We start from the raw sequence: 26,241 nt of genomic DNA, 5'->3' as shown, positions 1-26,241 counted from the left end.
TAGATAGATAAATAAATGTAATATACATACATATATATTTCCCAAACTTTGCTGTTTCAATAAAAGAGAATGTCTGTAGCTAAGGGTTGAACTGTCAAGATCTTAGTGCTCTGTGAGCTTGATTTTTTTTTTTTACAGAGTTTTCATTGCATTACTAGATAACATAATCATTGCTGCAAAGGAGTAGAGTTTTTTCTCATTGTATATAATAGTGGCTTGCCCTGTCAGCAGGCCTGAGGAGAGGGGGGTCCAGCTGGTACATTGTTCTGGGGCCCATGGAGCACAAAATGGGTCCATAAAGGGGAATTTAAAAAAATATTTACAAAAGCAAATTTTTAAAAAGAAAAACAGCATGACAGTGTTTCAGTGACATGCCCGGATGGAGGTGGTGGGGGGTATGGTGTGGTTGGCTTGCAGAAAAGCACTCCAAAACTGGATCAAATCAACTCATTTGGAGGGCAAACGTCAAGGAAGGAAGGAAGGTGTGTCCTTCCTGTGCATCAGCATCAGCAGCAGCATCAGCAGCAGCAGCAGCAGCAGCAATGATTGCCTCCTCCATCACTATCTCCTCCTCTCTCTTTCTCCCCTTTTCCCCAATTCTTGAAGAATGAATTTCCACTACTCACCCTGTCAAAATCCTTCACCCCAAAAGGAAGGAGGCACCACTGTTAGCTTAGTCAGAGGATCTGTGCATGCCAGCCATGCCAAATGCTAACTGGCAAGAGGTGGCTTTAAAACGCAGGAGGATAAACTGGAGGAGGAGAGGGAGGCGGGCGAGGGAAGTGACACTTTTCTATCATTTGTATAGACTAGAGTGAATCATTTTTCTCCTAGTCAGGTAAAATATATTTATGGGCTGTGCTGACTCCAACTTAGCTTCTCCATACTTCGTCCTCACCCCTCCCCACTTCCCCATCTGCTTCACTGCCCTGGCAGCCCTCCTTTTTTTAATGAGCCTCTCACAAGGTGATGGGGAGAGGAGACCCTTGTGGTCCTGTTAACTTAATGTATAGGTGAGGAGGCCCATTTTAGTCTTGATCCAGCACTTAATAATCCTCTCAGTGGTCCCGCCTCTCAGTGTGACTGAGAGTGTTCTTAGTGGTTCCTTGATTAGGCTGTTGTTAGTGTTAGCTTGTTTGCCTGCATTACTAGTTTCTTGATTGGACTTATTTATTTGATTGTTGGTCTAGCATTAATCTTTCATTGCTGGTGAGGAGGTGCTTTGGACTTTTTGTTTCTTTTTTGGATTTTTGATTGTCTCTTTCGAATGATATATAATTGTTGTCACCTCAATGATATATATAATTGTTGTTACCTATAGTTGCATTTCATCTCTGATTCTCAGTTTCCCAAATGAAACTCGGAAACACATTCCATGTGTTCTGACATGGAAATTAGCATGGAAATTAAGGCATTTTCATCATGTCTTCTGATGGTGATTGCTAGCTGGTGTTCATGGATGCACTCTACTCGTCTTCTGACTTTTGTCCTACATAGGGTCTGTTACAATCCTTACACTACAGGTGTCAAACTCACCATGTCCTGCTGTTGTCATGTAACATTTTTCAATGTTTTCCCCCTTTGTGAAGCTGGGGTCAGTGTAGCTTGCATGTGATGCATCTGGCCACGAGTTTGATACCCCTGCCTTACAGTATATATTGGATATGATTCCTGTTTCTATTCTGGGGCTGCTGGGTCTTTTGGTTTACTTTGGATGCTTTGGAGCTACAATAAATCCCCATGATTTGATGTTGCTGTGTATTATTTACTCTTGCAAGTAACTAAATTGTGCTAGCTATTTATTTAATGAAATTTACATTGATAAGCAGATAATTTTATGGAAATGTCAAAATGGTAGTACAAAAAGGTTCAAATTTTATTCCTCACATTTCTTCTTCTCCTCTACCTTCATTTTTTCATTAGGTTTTACCTTCTGATTTTCCTTTGGGTCTCTCTTTTCTATGACAAACTTAAATAATTCTTAAAGCAGTTACATTAATTTTGTCTATTTCTCACAAAAAGCACCCAGTTTGATGTGTTAAGGAACCATTCTATAAGCACTACATTTCATACTTTATTTCTGCACACTTGTTTTCAACCAGTTCTACAAGATGGACAACAATTCCTTAAGGAGACAATTGAGATTTCTATCACAATTTAGAGACTTTATAGCATACTGGATCTAAAGAGTCAGTTTTGTTTCTTTACCAACTGTTCCTTTCTATTCAGATCAGGCCTCAGAACAATAATGTAGCATTTGGGGACAAAAATGCAGCCCAGTAAACCAGCGGCAGAAGCCAAAATGGAGAAGATCTCCACAGCCACCATGTACTTCCCCTTGGTGCTCAGATAGGTGGGAACAAATGATATCCAAACACTGCAAAAGATCAACATGCTGAAGGTGATAAATTTAGCTTCATTGAAACTATCAGGTAGCTTCCTAGCAAGGAAAGCCACTGTGAAACTGATAGCAGTTAAGAAACCCATAAAACCAAGGGCAGTATAAAACATGAAGGTCGAACCTTCATTACATTCTAGGACAATTTCTTCAGCCATGGAATACATGTCTGAATCTGGGAATGGGGGAAAAATTGCCAGCCATATACTACTGATGGTGACTTGCACTAGGGAGCAAGAAAGAATGATAACATTGGCCAGCCTTTTCCCCACCCATTTTCTCATTTTGGAGCCTGGCTTGGTGGTCATGAAAGCAAGAACCACTATGATTGTTTTGCCCAATATACAAGAAAGGGCTACAGAAAAGATGATGCCAAAGGTAGTTTGTCGCATAAGACACTTTACTTGGTCAGGTTCCCCAATGAAAAGCAAAGTGCAAAGGAAGGAGAGGAAGAGGGCAATGAGAAGAATATAGGTGAGGTTTCTATTGTTGGCTTTGACAATGGGAGTGTCTCTGTTTTTAATGAATATATGCAGCACCAAAGCCGAGATGAAAGAAAAAAAGAAAGCAACAGTTGTCAGGCCAACTCCCAGAGTTTCTTCATAAGACAAAAATATGATGCATTTTGGAATACAAAGATTGTGAAATTGGTTTGTATATTCATATTCTGAACATAGGAAGCAGTCATCTGCATCTGAAAAAGAAATTATAGCACTCTAATTTATAAATGTTTTGATCAAGTGGGAATGAAACTTTCTAAGCTAAGTGTTTTCAATTTGTTCTGATAGAGTGTGATCAAGGAGATTTAATATGCCTGTTGTCAACATTTGTATGATAAAAAAGATGTTGAGACTCTAGAAAGAGGCAGAGAAGAGCAACAAAGATTATTAGGGGACTCAATGCTAAAACATATAAAGAACAGTTGCTGGAATCGGGTATGTCTAGTGTACGGAAAAGAAGGACTAGGCGTGACATGATAACAGTGTTCCAATATCTAAGAGGTTGCCACAAAGAAGAGGGAGTCAACCTACTCTCCAAAGCACCTGAAGGCAGGTCAAGAAGCAATTAATGAAAACTAATCAAGAAGAGAAGCAACCTACAGTAGAACTAAGAATAAATTTCCTGACAGTTAGAGTAATTAATCAGTGGAACATCTTGTCTCCAGAAGTTTTGAATGCTCCAACTCTTTAAGAAGAGATTGGACAATCATTTGTTTGAAATAGTATAGGGCTTCCTGCCTGAGCAGGGGTTAGACTAGAAGACCTCCAAGGTTCCTTCAACTCTGTTATTCTGTTATGAAGATGTATAAAGCAAAAAGCAAAAATAAATTCTAATTGGTTCAATGTAGAAAATGTCATTGTTCTGTATGCTACTTGGGAATTCTGGAACTGAAAGAAAGACCAAAAAGAGTTATGTCCTATAAAGAAGAGGAACACAATTGAGGCAAATCAACTATTACTTTTAACTTTTCCTTATTGCTACCATTTTGCTACCCATTCTAGGAAACAACACCGCACCATTTAAAATAATATTTTTTAAAACCTACAGTACATAACTAATTTAGGATTTTTTTTGTCCACATTATTTATTTGTTGGTTTGTTTTCTATGATTAAGAAACCATTACTTAATACCTTCTAATGAGCATTAAAGAATTCACTTTCCTTACAGTAAACATGTAATATCAACAGTCTTGAGCTATATTTGTCAACTCATAAAGCATTCCTGGCCTGCTCATACTTTAATTAGGGCATCAATTGAAACCCTGATGATATTAATGTTTAAATTTCTCTGTGCTTCCAAGAATATACTATCCATAAATTATGAACTAGAATTTCCAAAATGACAGTAGGTTTCATTCACCCTAGTCTTGTAATCTCTTTACTTTCATAGAAACCAAGGATGAAAAGATGTATTGGTATGGTCTGATTTATCTTTCTTAGAGTGAAAGCAGGGGTGGGATTCAATTTTTTTTAACAACCGGTTCTGTGGGTGTGGCTTAGTCAGTGGGCGTGGCTTGGTGGTAATGTGACTGGCTGGGCGTGGCCAACTCAACATCACATTGAGGCATGCATCTCCTCGTCTGGCCTCTCGTGACTGTGGGGATGCTGCAATAGTCGGAAGTGTGAAAAATGATTATAAGTCACTTTTTTCTGTGCCTTTATAACTTTGAATGGTCACTCCACACAAGCAAAGTACCAACAAAGGAGGGGAAAAAAACTCCAGAGAAGTTCCAGAAACAGGAAGTCTGGGCCTTCCAAGAATGTAAAAAGAGTTAACGGAAAGGCAGTTTCTGTAAGCAGCACCAGAATGTTTCCTTCCTGCCTTCCTTACAGAATTAGACCAGTAATTTCTTCTAACAACCGGTTCTCCGAACTGCTTAGAATTTTAACAACCGGTTCTAGCGAATAGTTGCGAACCTGTAGAATCCCACCCCTGAGTAAAAGAATGATATGATGATAAAATAGATTGAATGGATTCCTAAGTAGTGATAATAAATGTATTTCCTGTATTATGGACAAAGTTTTAAAGTAATGGAAAACTACTGCTTATATATAAAAAGAAAGCCTAAGAGGTTGTTTAAAATACATAGCAATGAAATCTGTGCTTTAGATCTCTTACCTGTCTTGTTTGAAATTTTCCCTTCTGGACATGGAAGGCAATCATAGCAGCAAAATGGCTTCCCTTCTATTTTTATTTTGCTGCAACCTGATAAGCATTGAGGATTGCACTTAGAAAAAGGCTGTGCCTATTGGGCATTAAGAAGGAAAATTGAAAAATTATCCTTTAACATTTAGAAATTCATGCATCTAAATAGTTGGGATTTCACTAGCATTTTAGGCATATAAATTTTTACATATTATAAAACACAAGAACTAAGCAAAATCAACAATCAGGTAAAAAAAGTAGAGAAGAAAATGACAGTAAGAAAGAGATGCAAAAAGATATTTGCTAATTGAAAAAAAAGTATATGCAAAGAATGGATATTACGACATCTTCTCTAATTTTAACACTATATTATAACAGCCTTTGTTCCCTCCCTCCAAAATTAATGTTTTAATAATCACCTGATCCTTATGTTATAATTTAATGTTTTTTTTCCTTTCCCTGCAAAAAGGACAAAAACAACTCCCACTTGTAGATTAATTTCTTCAGTGACTTTTTCTCTTACAAAAGCTGTTAATTTATCCATTGCCAGTTCTTTCATCTTTACTAACCATGCTGTTGTAGGTATTGTAGGGTCCTTCCACAGCTAATCCATTTTTTCCAAGTACAGAAGAAAAGCATCAAGTGATTTTTCGAATACTTTGTTCATAAACCCCAACATTGAAAATATCATATCTAAATTGTATATTAATTTTCAATGTTTTAAATTAAATTAAAAGTTTCAATCAATTGTTTAGCTTTTTTGCAAGTACATCAAAGGTGGTTAAAAAGTTCTTAGTTGAGTTTTATACTTCCAGCAAGTATTTGAAGACCCTTTATCCATTTTAGCCAGTTTGATGATGATGATGAAGATGATGAGTCATTCTGGCTTGTCCAATTATTGATTCTATTGGCAAAGTCTCTCTACATCTTCTGATCTTGCACTATTTCTTTGAGTTTTTCTATACTCTGGTTGATGTCAGCTTTGATTATGGTGTTTTTTGGTGGCCTGATTTACTTCTACCACTAACTCTTCCCCATAAAATTGCTTTTTCCAGTGAATCCCCCCATACGACATGGCAAAAATAAGTGAGATGCAGTTTTGTCATTTTGCCTGTTTATATAGTCTCTCTCTCTCTCTCTCTCTCTCTCTCTCTCTCTCTCTCTCTCTCTCTGTGTGTGTGTGTGTGTGTGTACCATGCAACAATTGCCCAGCCACATACATTGGACAAACCAATAGGAAAATAAATGCACGCATCGGAGAACACAAGAATGCAGTCAGAAAAGAAGAAAACACTTCCTCCCTTTTCCAGCACCTAAAAGCCACAGGACATGAAATTAATTTTGAGGGAACCAAATTAATCTCCAATACTGAACACTTCAACAAGAGAATAATCAGGGAAGCCATCAAAATAGAGAAACACCCCCATAACATGAATAAAAGGGATGATACCTCCCACCTTAGTAAGATCTGTACCCTTAAAGTTAGGGGCACAGCTAGCCACAATAGATAAATTTCTAAAATCCTATGTCATATCTGTGCTTGAAAATGATTAATTTCTTTGTAAAAAATGTTTTCTAGAATTTCCTTTTTTTTTTTGTTGTTTTTTTTTTTGTTTTCAAATAACAAGTTTTCCATAAAATGAAAGAAAGACTTTGGTAGTTCTCCTTGGGTAGTTTTACTTATCTTCTCAGATGTTTTACCTAACTGTGAAAACACCACAGCATACCTTAACACACCAGATCTGATGTGATTAACATAATATTTGATCCATCACATGCTTATAAAATGTATCTTTACAGACATTGGGAGCTTACATTCCCAACAGAAAGGTTTTTAGAACATTTAGTTTTACCCCACATATCTACCATCCTGATTAACTCTTATTAATTATGGTATTAATTGGTGACTGATTTAAAATGACAACATTTGGTTTCTTATTTTCTTTGCAATGTACACTATGACATATCTCAGAACTGGGATGCAGTATAGACTAGCCTCCTCATGCTACATCTGAGCAACATGACTTTGTCATAGCTAAATTATCTACATATTCTGCTGCCACATCTTACAAGGATCTTTCAGCAAGAAGAAACAACATGAGTACTGAAAATAAAAACAATGGTTAATGGTATATATCCTGTTATACCATGTGAAATAAATAAATAAAATCTCAGAACTTTTCTTAGCATAGCATAATATGTATTGATCAATGATGGGATTCCACATTTTTTTCCTACCGGTTCTTTTTTTTTTTTTTTTTTTAAATAAACGTTTTATTTATTTTAACAACGAACAAAAAACACATAAAACATAAAACATAACATAAAAACATCATCATTCTTCATAAATTTACAGACAGTGTATCGGTTGGTTTACCACTCCTTTTTGTGCATCCATTTCATAGTCATCATAATAATTATGTTACATAATAACTCATATTATCAATCAACAATTATATATCCTAATATCATTATTAAACAATCATTTGACTATAATTTTACTAATTCATACTTAAGCGAGATAACTATAATTTAGTTAGTTTATTTTATAACAGATCGTAAAATCATACCAAGTCTATCTTAATAAAACATTCTAAAGATGTTATCAAAACCAAAAAAAAATGTATATTCATTATTTCCTAGGTTTCTAAATATTCTATTATTATATTGTATTATCTAACCATTGGTAAAAAAGATCCCAAACTTCATAAAATTGTTTATCTTCTTGTTCTCTAATTTCAAATGTCAATCTACTCATTTCAGCACATTCCAGTATTTTCTTAATAATTTCTTCCTCTAATGGTATTTTCTCACTCTTCCAAATTTTAGCAAATACAATCCTAGCTGCTGTTAATACATTTACAATCAAATATTTTAAGTTTTTATTATATGTATCAGGTAAGATTCCCAATAAAAAAATCTCTGGTTTCAAATCTATATGTTTCTTTGTCATTTTTTCCAACCATATGCGAATTCTAGTCCAGTATTTCCTGGCCTCCTCACAAGTCCACCACATATGGTAATATGAGCCAGGAATCTGATGACATTTCCAGCATTTTTCAGATTTGTTCTTGAACATTCTTGCAATTCTTGACATTGTCATTTTGTAATTTTGAGACCACAATTTTTGCCATTTCTCTAAATCAATCCCATATCCAAAATTCTTCCCCCAAGCAATCATTGTTTCTTTAACTTGTTCTTCCTCTAATTTAATTTCCAACAAATAATTATATAATTTTTTGATCACTTTTTCATCAGTACCTGTCAAAATCCTATCTAAATCAGTCAGTTTATCATAAAATCCTTCCATTTTAGAATCTCTAAGATACCTTGAATGTATTTGTGCATATGAAAAGCAATTCATCTTTATGCCTTGTTCTTCTAAATTTTGCATCGTTTTAAGTTCGCCCTTTTCATCTAGTAATTCCCCATATCTAACTGTTTGTTCCTTCTTATAGGTTATAGGATAAGAAAAAGCTTCAATAGTTGATAACCAAACTGGGATTTTCAAATAACATTGTTTCTTAATTTTCTCCCAATTCAACCATAACGATTCCCGTATATAATGCCTTCTAAAGTAACCCTGTGTTTTAGTTCCCTTATACCATAAAAAAGCATGCCAACCCAATAATAAATCATGTCCTTCTAATGCCAACAATCTAGTCTTTCTTAACATTATCCATTCTTTAGCCCACATTAAGTTTGCAGCTTGATAATACAACTCCCAATTAGGAAGGCCAAATCCTCCTCTAATTCTAGCATCCTGTAAGAGTTTTAATTTTATTCTCGCTTTCTTACCTTGCCATATATACTTCAACACAATTTTATTTAATTCTTCAAAGTAATCCTTACCTAACCTAATTGGTATTGTTTGGAACAAATATAAAATTCTGGGTAAAATATTCATCTTAATTGTGGAGATTCTACCTATCAATGACAATTGTAGGTTTTCCCATTTTTTCAGATCAGATGCTATCTGCTGTTTAAGTTTAATATAGTTATTCTCTTTCAGTGTAGTACATCTTGATGTCAAATATATCCCCAGATATTTAACTTTGTTCGTAACTTGAATTTTCAATAGGTCTGCCAGCTCTTCTCTTTGTCTTAACAACATGTTCTTTGTCAGAATCTTTGTTTTGTCTTTATTTATTTTCAAGCCAGCCATCTCACCATACATCTCTATCTTTTCCAATAGTTTTAAAGCTGTCTCTAGAGGATCTTCCAAAATAAAAACCAAGTCGTCTGCAAAGGCTTGCAATTTAAATTCCTCCTTTTGAACTTTCATTCCTTTTATGTTTGTATCCTCTCTAATATTTCTATTTAACACTTCCAAGGTCAATATAAATAACAAAAAAGATAATGGACATCCTTGTCTTGTACCTTTTTTAATATTAATAGAATCTGTAAATTCTCCATCTATCATTACTTTTGCCGTTTGCTTATAATATATGGCTTCTATTGCTTGGATAAATTTTCTAGCAAAGCCCATCTGTTCCAATAATAATAACATAAATCTCCAATTCACATTATCAAATGCCTTTTGGGCATCTAAGAATATCAAAGTCATTTGTTTTTCAGGGAGCGCCTCGTAACATTCCAATGTGTAATGTTTTATAAAATTCTGCTGTGAGGCCATCTGGTCCTGGTGCTTTTCCATTGTTCTGTCTGTTAAGTGCTTCGGTTAATTCCATCATTGTTATAGCACTTTCTAACATTTTCCCAGTTTCATCAGGTATCTTAGGTAGGTTAGCATTTTGTAAATACTGTTTAATTTTTTCCTCATCAAGATCCTCCTGTTTATATAATTGTCCATAGAAGTCTCGAATGATTGCCTTTTTCTCTTTATTACCATAACAAATTTGACCTTGATCGTCTATTAACTGTAATATTTTCCTTGATTCTTTCTCTTTTCTCAATTTATATGCTAACTATCTACCTGGCCTATTTTCATCTTCAAAATAGTTCTGTTTAGCACTTCTAATTTTTTGTGCCAGTTCTTCTTTCTCTACTTGATCCATTTTATGTTTGATTATATCCATTTTAAGTTTAATATCTTTTTTCTGTGGCGTTTTCTGTAATTTTTTCCAGTTTTTTATGGTCATCTTCTTGAGCTTTAATCATTTGCCTCTTCCTAATGTTCTTTTTCTTTGTATAGTCTATTATTAATCCTCTTGCATATGCCTTCATTGTATCCCAAACATTCTGTACTGAAGTATCTTCTTTTTTGTTTTCATTAAAGAAGAAGGCCAACTCTTTTTCCATCCATTGTGTAAAGTTTTTTTTTTCCTTTAGAATAGTATTGTTTAATGTCCATCTAGATCTTCTTTTTTGTCCTTTCCATTTAATTGTCATTGGATTGTGGTCTGCCCATGTACTTGTTTCAATATTTATTTCTTGAATATTGGATAATAATTCTGTTGACGTCTAAATCATATCTATTCTGGACCATGATAAATGTCTATTGGAATAAAAAAGTATATTGTTGAATTTTAGCATTTCTTTCTCGCCATATATCTTTTAAGTTTAATTCATCTGTCATTTTAAAAAAGGATTTAGGGAGAGTCTTCCTATTTTGTCGTGTTGCTTTGCTGTATAGTCCAGTTTATTGTCTACAATTCCATTGAAATCTCCCATCATAAGTATATTAGCATAGTCCAGTTCAATTATTTTCACGTGTAATTTTTTATAGAATTCTTCTTGTTTATCATTCGGGGCATAAATTGCAACCAAGAGTGTTTTTGTATTATTATCCACTATTTCAACCATTAATACTCTTCCGTCTTCATCAGTATAAATCAGTTTTGCTGGAATAGTTTCTTTAATGTACAAAACCACTCCTCTTTTCTTACAGTGAGTCAGAGAAGTAAATATTTTCCCTAAGTTTGATCGTGCCAGTAATTGTTCGTGTTGTTTTTTAATGTGTACTTCTTGTAGGCAAATTATATCAAATTTTAGCTTCTCTAATTTGTGAAAAGTTTTTCTTCTTTTGGTAGCTGAATTCAGTCCATTTATATTCATGGAAATCAGTTTTTTTTCCTCCATGGTTATGCTTTATATTTAGGTCTAACAGCTCTCGTGGATCTTACTTCACGTTGTTCTTTGGTCTCCACTTGTCCACCTATTGCGCCTTCTTCTTTTCCCATTCCCATTTGGTCCTCTTCAAATTCAGTTAAAATGTTCTCTTTTTCTATCTCCACTTCTCTTCCTTCGAAAAATTCCTTGTAGAATATTTCTGCTTTCTCAATTGAATCAATTCTATGTCTCCGTTCTTGCCATGTAAACATTAATCCTTCTGGAATCAGCCATCTATAGTTCACCTCTTTTTTCAATAGTATTTTGGTCAAAAATCGATATTCTCTTCTAATCTCTCTCACTTTTCTAGGTACTTGTTTTAAGACCACAATCTCTTTGTCTTTGTATTTCAACACCTTCTCTCTTGCCACTTGTAATATTTGGGTTTTAATAGTTTTTTTTGGTGAATCTGACATGAACTTCTCTTGGTAATTGGTTCCTCATTGCATATCTTGTGAAGACTCGATATACCTCATCTACTCCATCCATCATCTTTTCCTCTGTTATTTCCAAGGCTCCAGCCAAGATTTCAATCATTACTGCAGCCAAATTTTGTCCTTTTTCTTCCTCAATATTTTGAAATCTAAGGTAAAATTCTGACCTGTCCATCTCCCACTTCAACATCCCACTTTTTTCTTGTTCAACCATTGTTAATCTGCTATCAATATTTCCAACGGTGTCATCTCTTTGCTTGTCTTTCTCTTCTATTTTTTGGATTCTCTCATCATGTTTCACCATCATTTGTTGAACATTTTCAAATTTTTCATCAATCTTCCCAATTCTTTGGTCAATACTCTCCATTCTTTGTTCCATACACATTTTTAGTTCTTGTATTCCTTGCATAACCGTCATTAAATCCACTTGTGCTTTATCTTGCTTCGCCATTATTGAAAGTCGTCCTCCAGTTGATGGGGAGACAGGAGCAGAAGTTGAAATGCCCAAAGGTAAAATTTTCTTACTCATTCCATAGCTCAGAGTCTTCCGGCTCTTTTAATCCAATTAATAAGGTAACCAATTGTAATCCAATTAGGAAAAAGGAAAACACCAAAAAAAAAAAAAAAAAAAAAACCAGTAAGAAGTAAAAAGCCCAAAATTAGAAAAGAGAAATTCTTCAGGTTCTTCAAGACCTTAATCCAGTTGTGAAATACTCAATTATAATTCAAAAGTAAAAATTAAAAATAAAGAGAAAAAAAGACAAAATAAAACCCAACAATATTAAAAAATAATAAGCAAAGAAAAAGAAAAAAAAGGAGTTCTTCAGGTTCTTCCCACCTTAATCCAATTAAAAGACCTCAAAAAATGGAAAATAGCCATAAAAATAAGTCAAAAGTAGAGATAAAGAGGCAAATATCCAAATAAAATAAAAATAAAAATGAGAAACAAATATTCTGAGGCTTCCCCTTTAAAAAAAATAAAAATGAGGTAAAATAAAAAATAAGTATACCAATATTACAAAATACTGTGAGGTTGGAGGGGAGGGATAAACCAGTTAATAAATAAAAAAAAAGCACACACTGCCTTTTATTTATCCAAGGCTCTTATTTGGCTTCTCCACAAATTTCAAGGCCAAGCTTCAAATATTCAATTGATAATAGAATTCCCAAAGAGCACTGTATAAACATCCTCCAGTGCTCTTCCCTCTATCTTAGCGCTTCCAGTAGCCTTGAGAAGAATTTTTTTCCCAGGTCTCAACTTCAAATAAAATATTTTCAAGCCTCTAGTTGGCAGTGTTGCAAAATTTCTTAAAACCACTCCCCCTTCTTTCCCCCTAAAAAGCCTTAAAAAAAAAAAAGTATATATATATATATATATATATATATATATATATATATATATATATATATATATATATATATATATATATATATATATATATATAAAAATATATATATATATAAAAATATATATATAAATATAAATATATATATATATATATATATATATATATATATATATATATATATATATATATATATATATATATGTATATGTATATATATGTATATGGTATATATGTATGTATATGTATATTTGTTTTCTTTGAAAAAGATACTAAAGGGGGCCTCTATTTTATATAATATAAACAGTCAAAAGGAGAAAAGAGCGCAAGTAAATATAAAAGAAAAACCAGTCTGATTAACTAGATCGCAATAGAAGTTCAATGAAGAGAAAAAAAAAAGTAAAATAAAAAGCCAAGCCTCACTTTGACATTCTTAAAGAAAAATCTCTTCTTTCATGCTTTCTGCTAAGTCAAATTTTGTCAAGAATTTTACAGATTTCTTCTCATTTTAGGGTTTCCTTAAGTCCCAAGTAAAAAAAAAAAAAAAAGATCCTCACCAGCCGATACACTTCTCTTTCTATCTCGTCCTTCCGGAGCTGTCCCAACTTCACCAGCTTAATGGCTGCCTCTCCGCCCGATGGTAAAAGGGCTTCTTCTGGATCAACCAGGGACTTGCGATGTCCCTGGGATCTACAGAACGCGCCCCTTACTGTCACCGTCTCTACGGGACGGTTTAGGTCCGTTGGGACCGACCAGGGCAAAGATATCAGCTGCGATCTCGGGCCCGGATTGCAGCTGTATCACTTGCGACGAAGCTCCGCCTTCCTCCCCTACTGGTTCTAAGAGAGCACCCTTCGTGTGTGTGCCCATCAGTTGAAAATTGGCCTCTGTGTCAGCGCTGGTGAGCTGAGCTGTTTTTTAGCTCAGCTAAGGCATGGCAGTCTGCTCTGCCACACAAATCAGCTGAGATAAAAAAACAAAGGAATATAGGAGAGCAAATGGCGGGGGCCAGTGGGCAGGGCCAGCTAATGGTGGTATTTGCTCTTTCTCTGAACTACTCAAAATTTCCACTACCGCTATACCAGAACCGGTCCAAACAGGCTGAATATCACCTCTAGTATTGATTCAACATATTTTATCTATTTCTTCATTTGCTATCCATTCACCCATTTAGTAAATCTGCAGAACCCGAACTACCACTTCATGAATATCTTCATCTGGATCTGGAATACTCAGAGTTTCAACAGTGCTGGATTGTCCAAAGTTCAACTGTCCAAAGTTCAACTGCAAGGAGCAGCTGTCCAGGAAGTTGGTAGTTCCTCCTTGATCTGGAGGAATTTGAACTGCTTCATCTGCATTCTCTGTGGTGGGCTGTGGTGTTGTCTTCATGCCTCAGAGCCTCAAACTGAAGGCCCTCATGCGGCCATGTCAAAACTGGAAGTATGTGCCTGTAAGAAACTGTCTGAATATTGAAGCAGTAAGTAAAAATAACAGAAACAATAGAAATTATTTCCTGTGACTTGATATCGGTGCAAAAGCTACCTGATTAAACATGATGGGCCAGATTGCCTCCTTTGCAGAAATAGTTAGAAGTTCTTGGGGAGAGTCCCTGGAGCTATGTTTCCAATTTTGATTTGATGGAATGATTGGTTGGAGAAAGTGACCCAGTTAATAATATCAAAGCCAGTTGCTAATTTGCCTTTTTCATCAAAGAAAATCATTTCTCCCACACTGTTGTTAAATGAAACAGCTGTCAGATACCAATGGAACTACATGGGAAAAATTGAAAGCAAATTTTAAGAACTGCAAATAATGAGCAAGTATCAATGAAGGAACTTTCATAAGCTACATATTACCTTTTTGAGGCAGATTAATCAGCAAACATTATTTGTAGTATGTATATTTGTTTTCTTAAGTTTTCACGGGTATTTATATGTATGGTATTCAGCTTTGTTCGGGTATTTTCCCACATTATTATAGTTGTGCTTTTAAAGTTGTAGCAACCTTTCGGCACAGACGAACACTATACAGAAGCCTGATGATGGCAGATGAGATTCTGCCAAAATGTATACACACACACACACACACACACACACACACACATGTGTATGTGTATGTGTATGTATGTATGTATGTATGTATGTGTGTCGGGTTTTCTCCTGCGTAAAATTGAAAGTAACTTGGTGACGTTTTGATGAAGTCTCATTCATCATCTTCAGGCTTGTGTCTTCAGCTTTGTGCTTCTCAGAGTAATATGAGCTTGCAGCTGCTTCTTCCTTTTAACTGCTAATTTAACTGCTGATTGGCTGGGGGGGTGTTCTGTTCAGGTGGGGGCTTGGTTGTGCTCAGGTTAGTCTTAGTTGCCAGGGGATTTGAGCTGGTGAGATGTGGTCCTGTTGTTTGGCTTCGTGTTCGTGGTCGAGCCACATCTTCATGTCACAATGGAAACAGAAGCTAACAATCAACTTCCCTTCCTAGATGGCTTAGTATACAAAAAATCCAATGGCTCCCTAGGACACACCATCTACCCTAAGAAAACACATACAAACCGCTATCTATAGGCACTCTCACACCACCACCCAGCACAGATCAATTCCGTAGCCAAGACATTCTTCTCCAGAACAAAATGCTTAGCCGATGAACAACACCTAAAAACTGAACTACACACTCTCACTAACGTACTAACAGCCAATGGATTCCAAAGAAAGAAGATTACCCACCTAATCCAAAAAGAAACCCCAACCAAAATCCAAGACAGAGAACAAGAGAACGGCAAAGCCCTCCTCCCATATATAAAAGGCACTACAGACAAAATCAGCAAGATCCTCCAAAAACACAACATTAATCAGCATTTTGCACAAACAGAAAAATATCCATCATCCTAAGAAACCCTAAAGACAGAATCGAGTTAGAAAACCAAGGAATAAACGAAATCCCATGCACCGCCTGACCGACCACATACATCGGACAAACCAACAGAAGAATAAGGGCACGCATTGAAGAACACAAGAACTCAATCAAAAAAGAAGAACCGACCTCTTCCCTTGTCCAACACCTCAAAGCCACAGGACATGAGATTGACTTTAAAAATACCAGAACTATCGCCAAAACTGAACACTTCAACAACAGAATAATCAGAGAAGCCAAAGAGATAGAAAAATGCCCATAAATAAATGAGATGATCCCTCCCACCTACCAGCCATTTGGAAACCCGCCCTCCTTAACAAACGAGTACCTAACATGAAGAATGACACCAGACCCACACAAGATGTTACCACCACACTTCCATCTAGAAAGCAGACTCACACTCACACAAATGATGAGACACAACCACAGACCAGAAGCCGTACCACAGCTGCATCACTACCTGCTTCAAACCCCTCCGACCCATACATGAAGTGAACGGACGCCCACCATGAAAATGTGGCATGACCACGAACACGAAGCCAAACAACAGGACCACATCTCACCAGCTCAAATCCCCTGGCAACTAAGACTAACCTGAGCACAACCAAGCCCCCACCTGAACAGAACACACCCCCAGCCAATCAGAACACAGCCAAAGCCCCAACCAATCAGAACACAGCCAAACCCCAACCAATGAGAACATACCCCCACCCAATCAGAACACAGCCAAGCCCCCACCCAATCAAGTCACACCCCCATTAGCAGTTAAAAGAAAGAAGCAGCTGCAAGCTCACATTGCTCTGAGAAGCACGAAGCCGAAGACACAAGCCTGAAGATGATGAATGAAACTTCGTCGAAACATCGACAAGTTACTTCCAATTTTACGCAGGAGAAAACCTGAATAACCAAAGTTCCACACACACACACACACACACACACACACGTATGTATGTATGTATGTATGTGTATGTATATGTATATGTATATGTATGTATGTATGGTGTTCAGCTTTGTTTGGGTATTTTCCCACATCATTATAGTTGTGCTTTTAAAGTTGTAGCAACATTTCAGCTGAATCTCATCTGCAATCATCAGGCTTCTGTATAGTGTTCGAATAACCAAAGATCCACATACAAATACCTGCGAAAACCTCAGAAAACACACACATATATATATATATATATATATATATATATATATATATATATATATATATATATATATATATATATATATATATATATATGCTATAAGATATAATAACAGAAACTTGAAAGTCTACTAGACTTTCTCTTTTTTCATTCATTTTTCACATCCCCTCTTTTGCAGGAATAGATTACCATTTCTTTCTACTAAGTTATGCATCATTTCCAAATGGAATCTCTTCACTGCTCTACATTATTTTTTATAACTCCTCTAGCATTCTCATTATGTAAGAAGCAATATTATCAATCAGCTGATAATATTTTATGAAAAGTGCTGACCTAACCCTTTCTGAAATCTTGTTTAGATCCTATTGCTTCAGAACTGTAGTATGTTAAAAATGACATTGGTGTCTTATCTATGAGAAACAAACAATTTTCATCCCTTTTGCTGTGATTTGCCTTTCTTCACTGTTAAATGATTTCCCTTCCTCCCTCCCTCCTCCTTCTTTCCTTCCTTCCTTCCTTCCTTCCTTCCTTCCTTCCTTCCTTCCTTCCTTCCTTCCTTCCTTCCTTCCTTCCTTCCTTCTTTCTTTCTTTCTTTCTTTCTTTCTTTCTTTCTTTCTTTCTTTCTTTCTTTCTTTCTTTCTTTCTTTCTTTCTCACATCTCATAATCTCCTCCTCCTAATCTTCATGGAATTAAAATACAGAACCCAAAGCAAATAATCAAGGATCATTGCAGTATTTATTTTTAGCCTTGTATAATGGAGGAATTCAGTACCTAAACTGTGGTGGGGAGGGGGGAATAATTCCTGCAGACCAAAGGATGCACTCATATTTATATATTTCAAAAAGGAGGGCAAAGTGATCCTTGCATACATATTCATAACAAAAACATAATAGATCTCGGGATACAGTGGTTTTATAGCTAAGAAGATACATTTACATCATAAGATTCAGGGATTGCCAGGAGAATGCTCTGATAAAACCACCACAATCCACTGCGAAATACCAGGACATATTAGTTATGTTTCAGTTTGTCTATTAAACAGTCCCATTCATCTGGAAACATATTTTGTTCTACAGAACCACACTCTGATGTCAGCTTCGTCTTCCTCCTAAAATTGATTTTTCTCTTAAATAAACATTTGATATTGCCTCTTCAGCATAGTTGCACACCATTTTAATGTTACCCTGAATTATTAGAGCAAAATTTACCCTCTTTAAAGATCTGACATATCACTTTGATCCTATTAACTATACAATTCTAAAAATTTTTTTTAGAAACATTTATATGACTGGCACTTATATAAAGTGATATTTACATTCATTTCATTTTTACCTGCCATGATTGTTGATTTAGAGTCTTGAGTTCCCAAGAATGTCCTCTTTTTCTGCTCTTAGATGAAAGCATGGCTTGCAGTGCATGGGCCACTGCATAGACAGCATTGTAAATGCTATAACTTTGTCCACTTATGCTACTTCTAAACAAAGGCTTGGGAAGGGTCTCCAATGTCTCCTCACCAGTGCATTCATTGTCACTGTCCTCATCTAACCCAGCGTTTGGAAAAGAGCATTCAAACGCATGTTCCCAAAACAGCCTGGTCAAACTATCTTCTTCAGAAGAAGAAGGCTTCCTCATCTGAATAAATTTCTGAAACCCTAACATTTCCTTCGAGGAAACTGCCAACGATAGTGCCCCGTGGATGAAGTCCATGCCTCTGGTTCTTTGAAAGGGGATTGATGTGAATTCCATCTGTGCTGGCATTATCCAAACTTTATCTTTTCTCTTCACTGGCATGTCAACAGATTCTGAAATAAATGGCAACATTCTAAAAACAGTAATGTCCTCATTTTCACAATATATGATCACAACATTTGCAGAACCTCTCATAATGACCCGGAATATCATAAAATACCCATTAAGTTGAACCTCAATGTCATTGGTAACAGTTTCCCTTGGCATTTCTTCTATGAAGTCAAAACAGATGCCTTTTTGAGAAAACATATCAAGCCTATTCTGTATAAAACTCTTTCCTCTTTCAGGGTTTTGGCTAATGAGTCCAATCCATTTCCAGTCAAAGTGAAGCAACAATTGGATGATCCCAATAATTTGAAGATCTTCATCTGGAAATAATTGATGGAAGCAAGCAGCTTGTATGTTGTCATCTGTCTCCATAGCAGAACCATATAGGAGCTAAGAAAAAAGAAAGAAACTGGAGCATTTCTTTTCAGATCCAAATATTTATTTGTTTTTAAGGAACACATTCCTTATCTATATGAAACTTTGGAATAAAAAATAAATCAATCATATTATCAGAAATATTTTAATAAAAAGCGGGATCAATATACTTTAATTACAATTCTTCTGTTGTTATCCAATATCAACAATACTCTTATATTTTACTTAATAACAAGTAATTCTCAAGGTACGAATATAATGGACTCTGCTAATTCTATTCATAAACTTGAGGATTTGTAGGAATGAATTATCTAACATGACTTCATGCACCCATCTACTTTTGCAGAAAATGGGTGTCTGAAGTCATGCGAGATCACAGCCCCCAGAATCATATTTTAGTGAATAAATAAATATAATCTTCCATGAAATTAAATTAAATGAGAAAGTGTGGATTTCCTCCATTTTATATTCATATGTACTCACATTAAGAAAGGAATACCTGTGTCTTGCATTTGGTCTATATCTACATTTCACTCAACAGAGATGGAGCAAAGTCCGAGGTGAGCTTATTTCATGGTTTTTATTTCAATTTCATATATCACTGTATACTAGCCACAATTGTTCAAATAAACGGGTTGTTGAAAGATCTTGACTCCTTTCTTTCTGAGATAGCTCTTACCTGTGGGATCTTGTAAATGCTCAGAATATTTGACATAAACTGACCAATGTAAGCATTATGTCCTGCAATCACAGTTATTACATTGTCTTTGAAATCACACTTGTAGTTTGGTATGAACCTTCCCTTGGTAGAGAGGAGCTCCAAGGTAGCAAGATAGATCCATCTTGCTAGGACATAGCTATTGGAGATATGGATACCAAGGGTGATGTTAGGCAAGATCCTGGAATTCTCATTGATTTCTTTGATTGCAAATTCCAAAGCCAAGATGTGCTGGTAGTTTTGCATATACAACCTGAAATGAGTATTAGAATATCTGTTTCCCAATTTAGCTGCATCCTAATTTATGTTTTTTCTAATTTTATATCACTCATGATTTTACAGCCCACAAGCACTGAAAGGAGGGAGTATATTAACATCAAGCAAGGCATGTCTTTGAGTGTTTAATGCAATAGCCTCAAAATTATAGAGCAAAGTTTTATCACAACATATTAAAAAATTCTCCCTGGAAGTTAAGCTATAACACTTCACTTTTTATCCATTGGAGATGGCCATAAATAGTGATGATACATTCAGTGGACTGAATACAAAATGAAATAATCATAAATAATTACTTTAAATAATTGAATAATTACTAAAGGGCGCTTCTTTAATTTAGGGATCCTGATTTATTACTACCTTCTATTCTAATATTCTATTCCACCATTTCCAACTTCTCTTTCTTGTTCTTCTTCCTTTTAAATATGTTTCTCAGGTATTTAAAAAGGAAATTCAATTCTCATAGTACTGTACTTTCAAACACCAAGTTTATGAGATAATTTGATACAATATCTGAATGTAGGACTAATTGCAGTCCCATACACTTTCTATAAATGATCACTGTTATTTCCTCATAGTTTTCCTGATTAATACAACCTGAAAAAGAAACAAACTAAAATGAAACTAATATTTACCTAAAAGTTATCAAGGAGGCTGTTGGAAGCTATTGAAACAGAAATATATACAACTTTACTTTGCATATGAGGAACCACATGATAATTAACATAATATTATTAAAAGAAAAAAATAATAGTGCAACATAGGCAATCTGCAATTCATCTCTCACTGTAATTCAAACATGACACAGATTTTAACTATTTCTGTATAGCATTGCTTAAAACTAATTACATACAGGAAGTCATCAACTAGTTCATTTGATGGATTTCTTGTGAATGTTAATTTGTCAGACATCATGTAAATTAGTAAACAAATGCCAGCAATGACCAAATCTTCTGAATGATAACGCTTGTGCTTAATAAGAGGTTGGTCTCCTACAGAACATCTACCAAGAGCTGCTTCAGCTTCTATATAGGAAGACAATATTGTTACAGATGCAAAGAAAAATATCATCTTGCAGATCAATTTATCTCTCGGCCTCCTGTTTACTCAATGAGAATTAGGCATTTGGAATAGAACAGCCTAACATACATTATTCCATGAGACTACTTTAAAATCAGAGGTGTAAATGGTTTAAAAATCAGAATGAAAGGATTTTGTCCTCCATCAGTACCCTTGGAGAAAGAAGAATATTATACCTTTTTGCTGTTTAACTATATTACTTTTAATAGTTTCCATAACTCCTTAGAGAGGAGAAAATAAGAACACATAATTGATAATGATTGTAGAGATTTAGGCATGTCCCAATTTGAGATACACTGAGAACTGTAACTTGGAATTAAGGAGAAAAATAACAGTGGCCAGGGGATAGAAATAACTACATGAAAAATTTAAAAAGTTTTCTTCTCAAGTATCTATAATTGGTTTTCCAACTGAGAAATCAGCTGAATTTAAATGGAAATTTCAGTTATGATGAATTAAACAACAGAGTAAATCAAATTAAATTATACTAGGAGTCATGGTGGTGTAGTGGTTAGAGTGCAGTTCCAGGAGTTTGATCCTGACCGGTTCAAAGTTAACTCAGTGTTCCATCCTTCTGAGTTCAGTAAAATGAGGACCTAGATTGTTGGGACAATATGCTGACATTGTAAACTGCTCAAAGAGTTTTGTAAATCACTGTGAAATGGTATATAAGTCTAAGTATTAGTGTCATTCAGTGCTGGGATTCAAATAATTTAACAACTGGTTCTCTGCCCTAGTGAGCAGCTGGTAGGCATGGCTGGGTGGTCATGTGATTGGGTGGTCAGTCGCCCAGCTCCTTGCCATACCCAGTCATGGGGCCTCACCTTACCTCCCAGCTGGTGAGCAGCCTTTCCCACCTCAGCTGCTCAAGCATGGCTGGGTGGTGGTCCAAGGAGTATTATAAGTAGGTCACAAAAAGTGGGGGATGTATTTTTCAAAGCAGCAGAAGGCAAACAAGCAAGGGATGAAACTCAGCTCACATCAGACCTCAATGGGACTAGGTGAGGTCTGGGCCCTCCACTCAGATTTTGACATCCTCAGTTTTCCTGCCCTGAGGAGGTTGGACTAGAGAGACCTCCAAGTCCCTTCAACTTTATTCTGTTATTCCTGAGCTAAAATATGCTAAGACCCTTATTGGGACCCTATTCTTCTTTGCTCCCCTCTAGGACTAATGTGTTAAAGAGCTACCTCTAGACATTCATTTGATAGATTCTTTTAGAAATCTGCGGTTGGGAGAAAATCTTCCATGCCTCCATAGCCCCTGACACTCAGTTTCCACTTTATTATTTAAATCCCAATATGATTGCCCTTTTAGCATTTATCTTGACATTTCTCCAAATGCACCCTCTCCCTTCCTCCCTCCTCTCCCCTCTCCCTCACCCTCTCCTCTCCCTCTCTCTCTCTCTCTCTCTCTCTCACACACACACACACACACACACACTTACACTAGCTTCAGATTCCCTTGTCTTGGAATGCCTTTAGAAACATGGGATGTCTTCGCATTCCTTGTGCCCCAGGCAGAAGGACTGACTGTACTGCGGGTTCTCAGACATCCCAGGTTGGCTGCAAAAGACTGCCAGGCAGTCTTCCAGCCCCACACTTTCTCCTCCCTGGTTGCCCCCCTAGAGAGACAGAAGGCCTAACAGAAAGTGCCTGGTTTGGACTTATGACCATCCATGAGCAGACCCCTTTCCCTGGGAGCAAAGTTTTTGATGACCTGATCTGTCCCAAGGCCTCAAGTGCCTCAAAGTTTCCATATTACTCCGCTGTTAACACTTTGCCTTCAGATCCCAACAAGGGCCAGCACATGACTACCCATGCCTTATATATTAGATGTGTACTTTCCATGTGGTGGCCGATGCTTCTAGAGCAGAAGTGGGCAGATGCCCCCTGGGGGCTACATGCTGCACCTCATCAAACTGCAATGGAGCAGCAGCCTCTGCCCCAATGGTGCTGTCCCCCAAGGCTGCCTGCTCATCCACTGCCCAGCTGAGGAGGGCAGGTAATGTCCTCCCTAAGGCAGCCTGCATGCTGGCCAAATTAAGTGAATTTAAACAGTCTCCCTCCTGCCATCAGCCTTTTCAGTCGTGGGGTTTGCTTTCCTCTGCTCCTGCAGCCTGGCCACAAAATGAGGAGGCCAATGGTGGAAAGTGGATCTGCTCGAATCCTGTCCTCAATAAAGGATCACCTCTGGGGGCGACACATGGTGAGGCTCAGCATCTTTTAGGTCCAGCTCGGCTTCTATGGGGACTCGAGCATGCCCTCTCTCACCCTCCCCTCTGCCTCAGGTGCAGGTTTTCCTTAGGTTCCACATTGAGCCTGTGGTAGGGAGACATGCCACTTCCAGGCCAGGCCATGAGTGAGTGGATGGGTGGTGGGCACTCCCTCAGGGGAGAGTGTCACCCTGAGGCAGAAGCCACGTGCTTCACTGTGGTACAATAGGGTGCATCCGTGCATCCCGGGACATCCTCCCGTAATGAAGCATCCCTGCATGGGCACTTTGTCCATTAGGATCTACAGGGCAGAGTGCTCTGACCCTTTCCTAGTTCTTTACAGCCCATTCTGGGCAGCTTACAGTCAGCATAATGCCCCAACAATCTTGTTGCTCCATTTTAGATCTTGAAAGGATGGAAGGCTGAATCAACTTTGGGCGGTCAGAATCGAACTCCTGGAATGAGCAGCGAGTTAGACTTGACAGAGTGTTTTGCAGTTAACTACTATTGTGAGACAACCCAGGGGCAAAACACAGCAAACAGAAGCTTTGTCTTTTAACTGATGGTTTATATCAGGGTGGGATTCTACCGGTTCAGGCCAGTTTTCAAGAACTGGATGTTAATCTTGTCAATTCCACGAACCAGTAGTTTGAAGACCAGCCCTTCCTACCCCACCCGCAGGTCCCACATCTGGCTGCCAGGTAAGTGTGGGGTAGTCTCCTGGGAGCAAAAAATGGGAACATGGAAGTCAGCCCTGCCCCTACCCATTTTGCTCCCAAGAAGCTCAGGGGGCTTGCTGGGCCAAAATGCTCCCCTCACCCAGTTTTGTTACTAAGGAAACAAGGGCTTGCTAGGCCAAAAGCGCCACCCACACATACCCTGCTTTTGCTCCTAGGAGGCTCCGGGAAACACTAGGCCCCGTTTTAGGTGTAGTGTGGTAAGTTCAAGTGGGTTTTGTAAAGAACAGCTTACCTACTAGGGTAGCATTCATTTGCTCAATTTCAGAGCATACATTACACAATTTCCAAAGCATAATTTAGACTATTCGGGCAGTTTGCCTAGCTGCTGCTTCATTCCTTCTATTGCTGTCACAACCTTTATACCGTCCAATGGCCTTTTAAGACGACAAACTAAAACACAGTAAATATTTCTCACAAATATTTTCCTTCTTCTCTTTTTGTGGTTTGATGTTTAACATACAAAATTATGTGCTGTGTTAGTATTCGAGCGGTTTGAAAACTTGTGGTTTACTGATATTGAAGGCAACTCTTTAATTTGAAGATGGTGGTAAATTCTTGGTAATAAAATGGCCTAGAAAGACTCCTTCTGCCGCACCCCCATTTAGAAAAAGTTAGAAAAGAATGAGAAGGTTAAGCTTTGGTTTGTTTCCAATCTCCTTTTCTTTACTTGGTCAACTAAAAGTAGCTTTAGAATTGAAGCCATATATGTTAAAATAACATTCTTTTTGTTTAAATACAGAAGTATGCAAAGGGTTTCAAGATTAATCGAAGGATGTTTAATAGCTTCCCGTATCAGGGTGTTGTACTAAGAGTTTAAGTCAGAGATCTTCACACTTAGCAGCATTAGACCTGAGACTTCAACTCCAAGACCCCTCCAGCCAGCATAGTTGAAGTCCACAAGTCTTAAAGTTGCCTAGGTTGGGGACCCCTGGTTTAAGTAGAAAGAGGTTCCATCTGAAATATACTATGAATAGCATAAGTTGCATGGTAGCTTCTTTCTTTCTTTCAACTATATTTTCTTTCTTTCTTTCTTTCTTTTCTTTCTTTCTTTCTTTCTTTCTTTCTTTCTTTCTTTCTTTCTTTCTTTCTTTCTTTTTATTATAAAGGGGGAAGAAAAAGAAAGGAGGAGAATAGGAGAATGAAAGAAAGGGAGGAAGGAGGGAAGGAGAAAGAGGAAGGAAAAATTTGAATGAGATATGAATGGATGGACAGATGGATAGAGGGAGGAAGGAAGGAGGGAAAGAAAAAAAGAAGGAAGGACCACAAATCCTGGCTCTAGATGCAGCTTCAGAGGATGCTTTGAAGCAACACAACAATCCAGAACTGGAAGGGGCCTCAGAGGTCATCTAGTCCAACCCCGCATCAAGAGCATTGTTAAAGTGACTCTATCGTTTGACCCATCCAGTAATGTGACCACCAAGCCATGCTCAACCAATCACACTGACCACCAAGCCACTTCTGCAAGCCACATTCAATAGGGGTACGCAATCAGCAAGCCAGCACCCACAAAATTAGGCCATGCCCAAGAACTGGTGTTAAAAATTGAATCCACCCTGGTTTATATACAAAGTAGCTATGTACAAACATACATGGTAGGCAAATACCTGTGAAGCAATCAGTCTTCATTCCTCTCACTGAAGAACTACAATAGAGATAAAACACAAGGAGAAAGAGATATGCCCTCTCATGGCCTCCCTTTATATAGACAGCTTCTTAAAGTGGCAATAACCTTTTGACCCAACCTTGGTCTTAAAATGGCAATACCCTGCTGACTCATTCTCTCATTGCATCAGCATTTGCAGCAACCCTTACAACAGCTGGTTAGCTATTAAATCATTACCTTTACAAGACAGTAATACCCCATTCTAACAATATGCCACCACAACACTGGTACTAGATGTTGTGACCTTCTATGTGTTTTGGGCCTGTTAGATCTCCACAATCCTCACAGTTTCCCAGCTGAAACTATGATTAAATCATTCCATGCTGTCTTGAAATTATGGAGTTTTCATTATCTGTTAGTTGGTATTCATGGATATGTTCAGTTAATCACTTTTGACTGTCTCATATTAATTGTTACACTATG

The 26,241-nt window shown here is 36.9% G+C and overlaps 1 pseudogene; it reads right to left on the bottom strand.

The window, feature by feature from the left end:
* Nucleotides 1-2,190: 2,190 nt before the first annotated feature.
* LOC113428117 (vomeronasal type-2 receptor 26-like) overlaps nt 2,191-26,241 on the bottom strand; it is a 31,908-nt pseudogene continuing 7,857 nt past the window's right edge.

The sequence above is a fragment of the Notechis scutatus genome, chromosome Z, assembly GCF_049901735.1.
Source record: "Notechis scutatus isolate UNSWTSFEM ecotype Mainland chromosome Z, rNotScu1.2, whole genome shotgun sequence".
Lineage (NCBI taxonomy): Eukaryota > Metazoa > Chordata > Lepidosauria > Squamata > Elapidae > Notechis > Notechis scutatus.
This window is presented reverse-complemented; position numbering and strand designations above follow the sequence as displayed.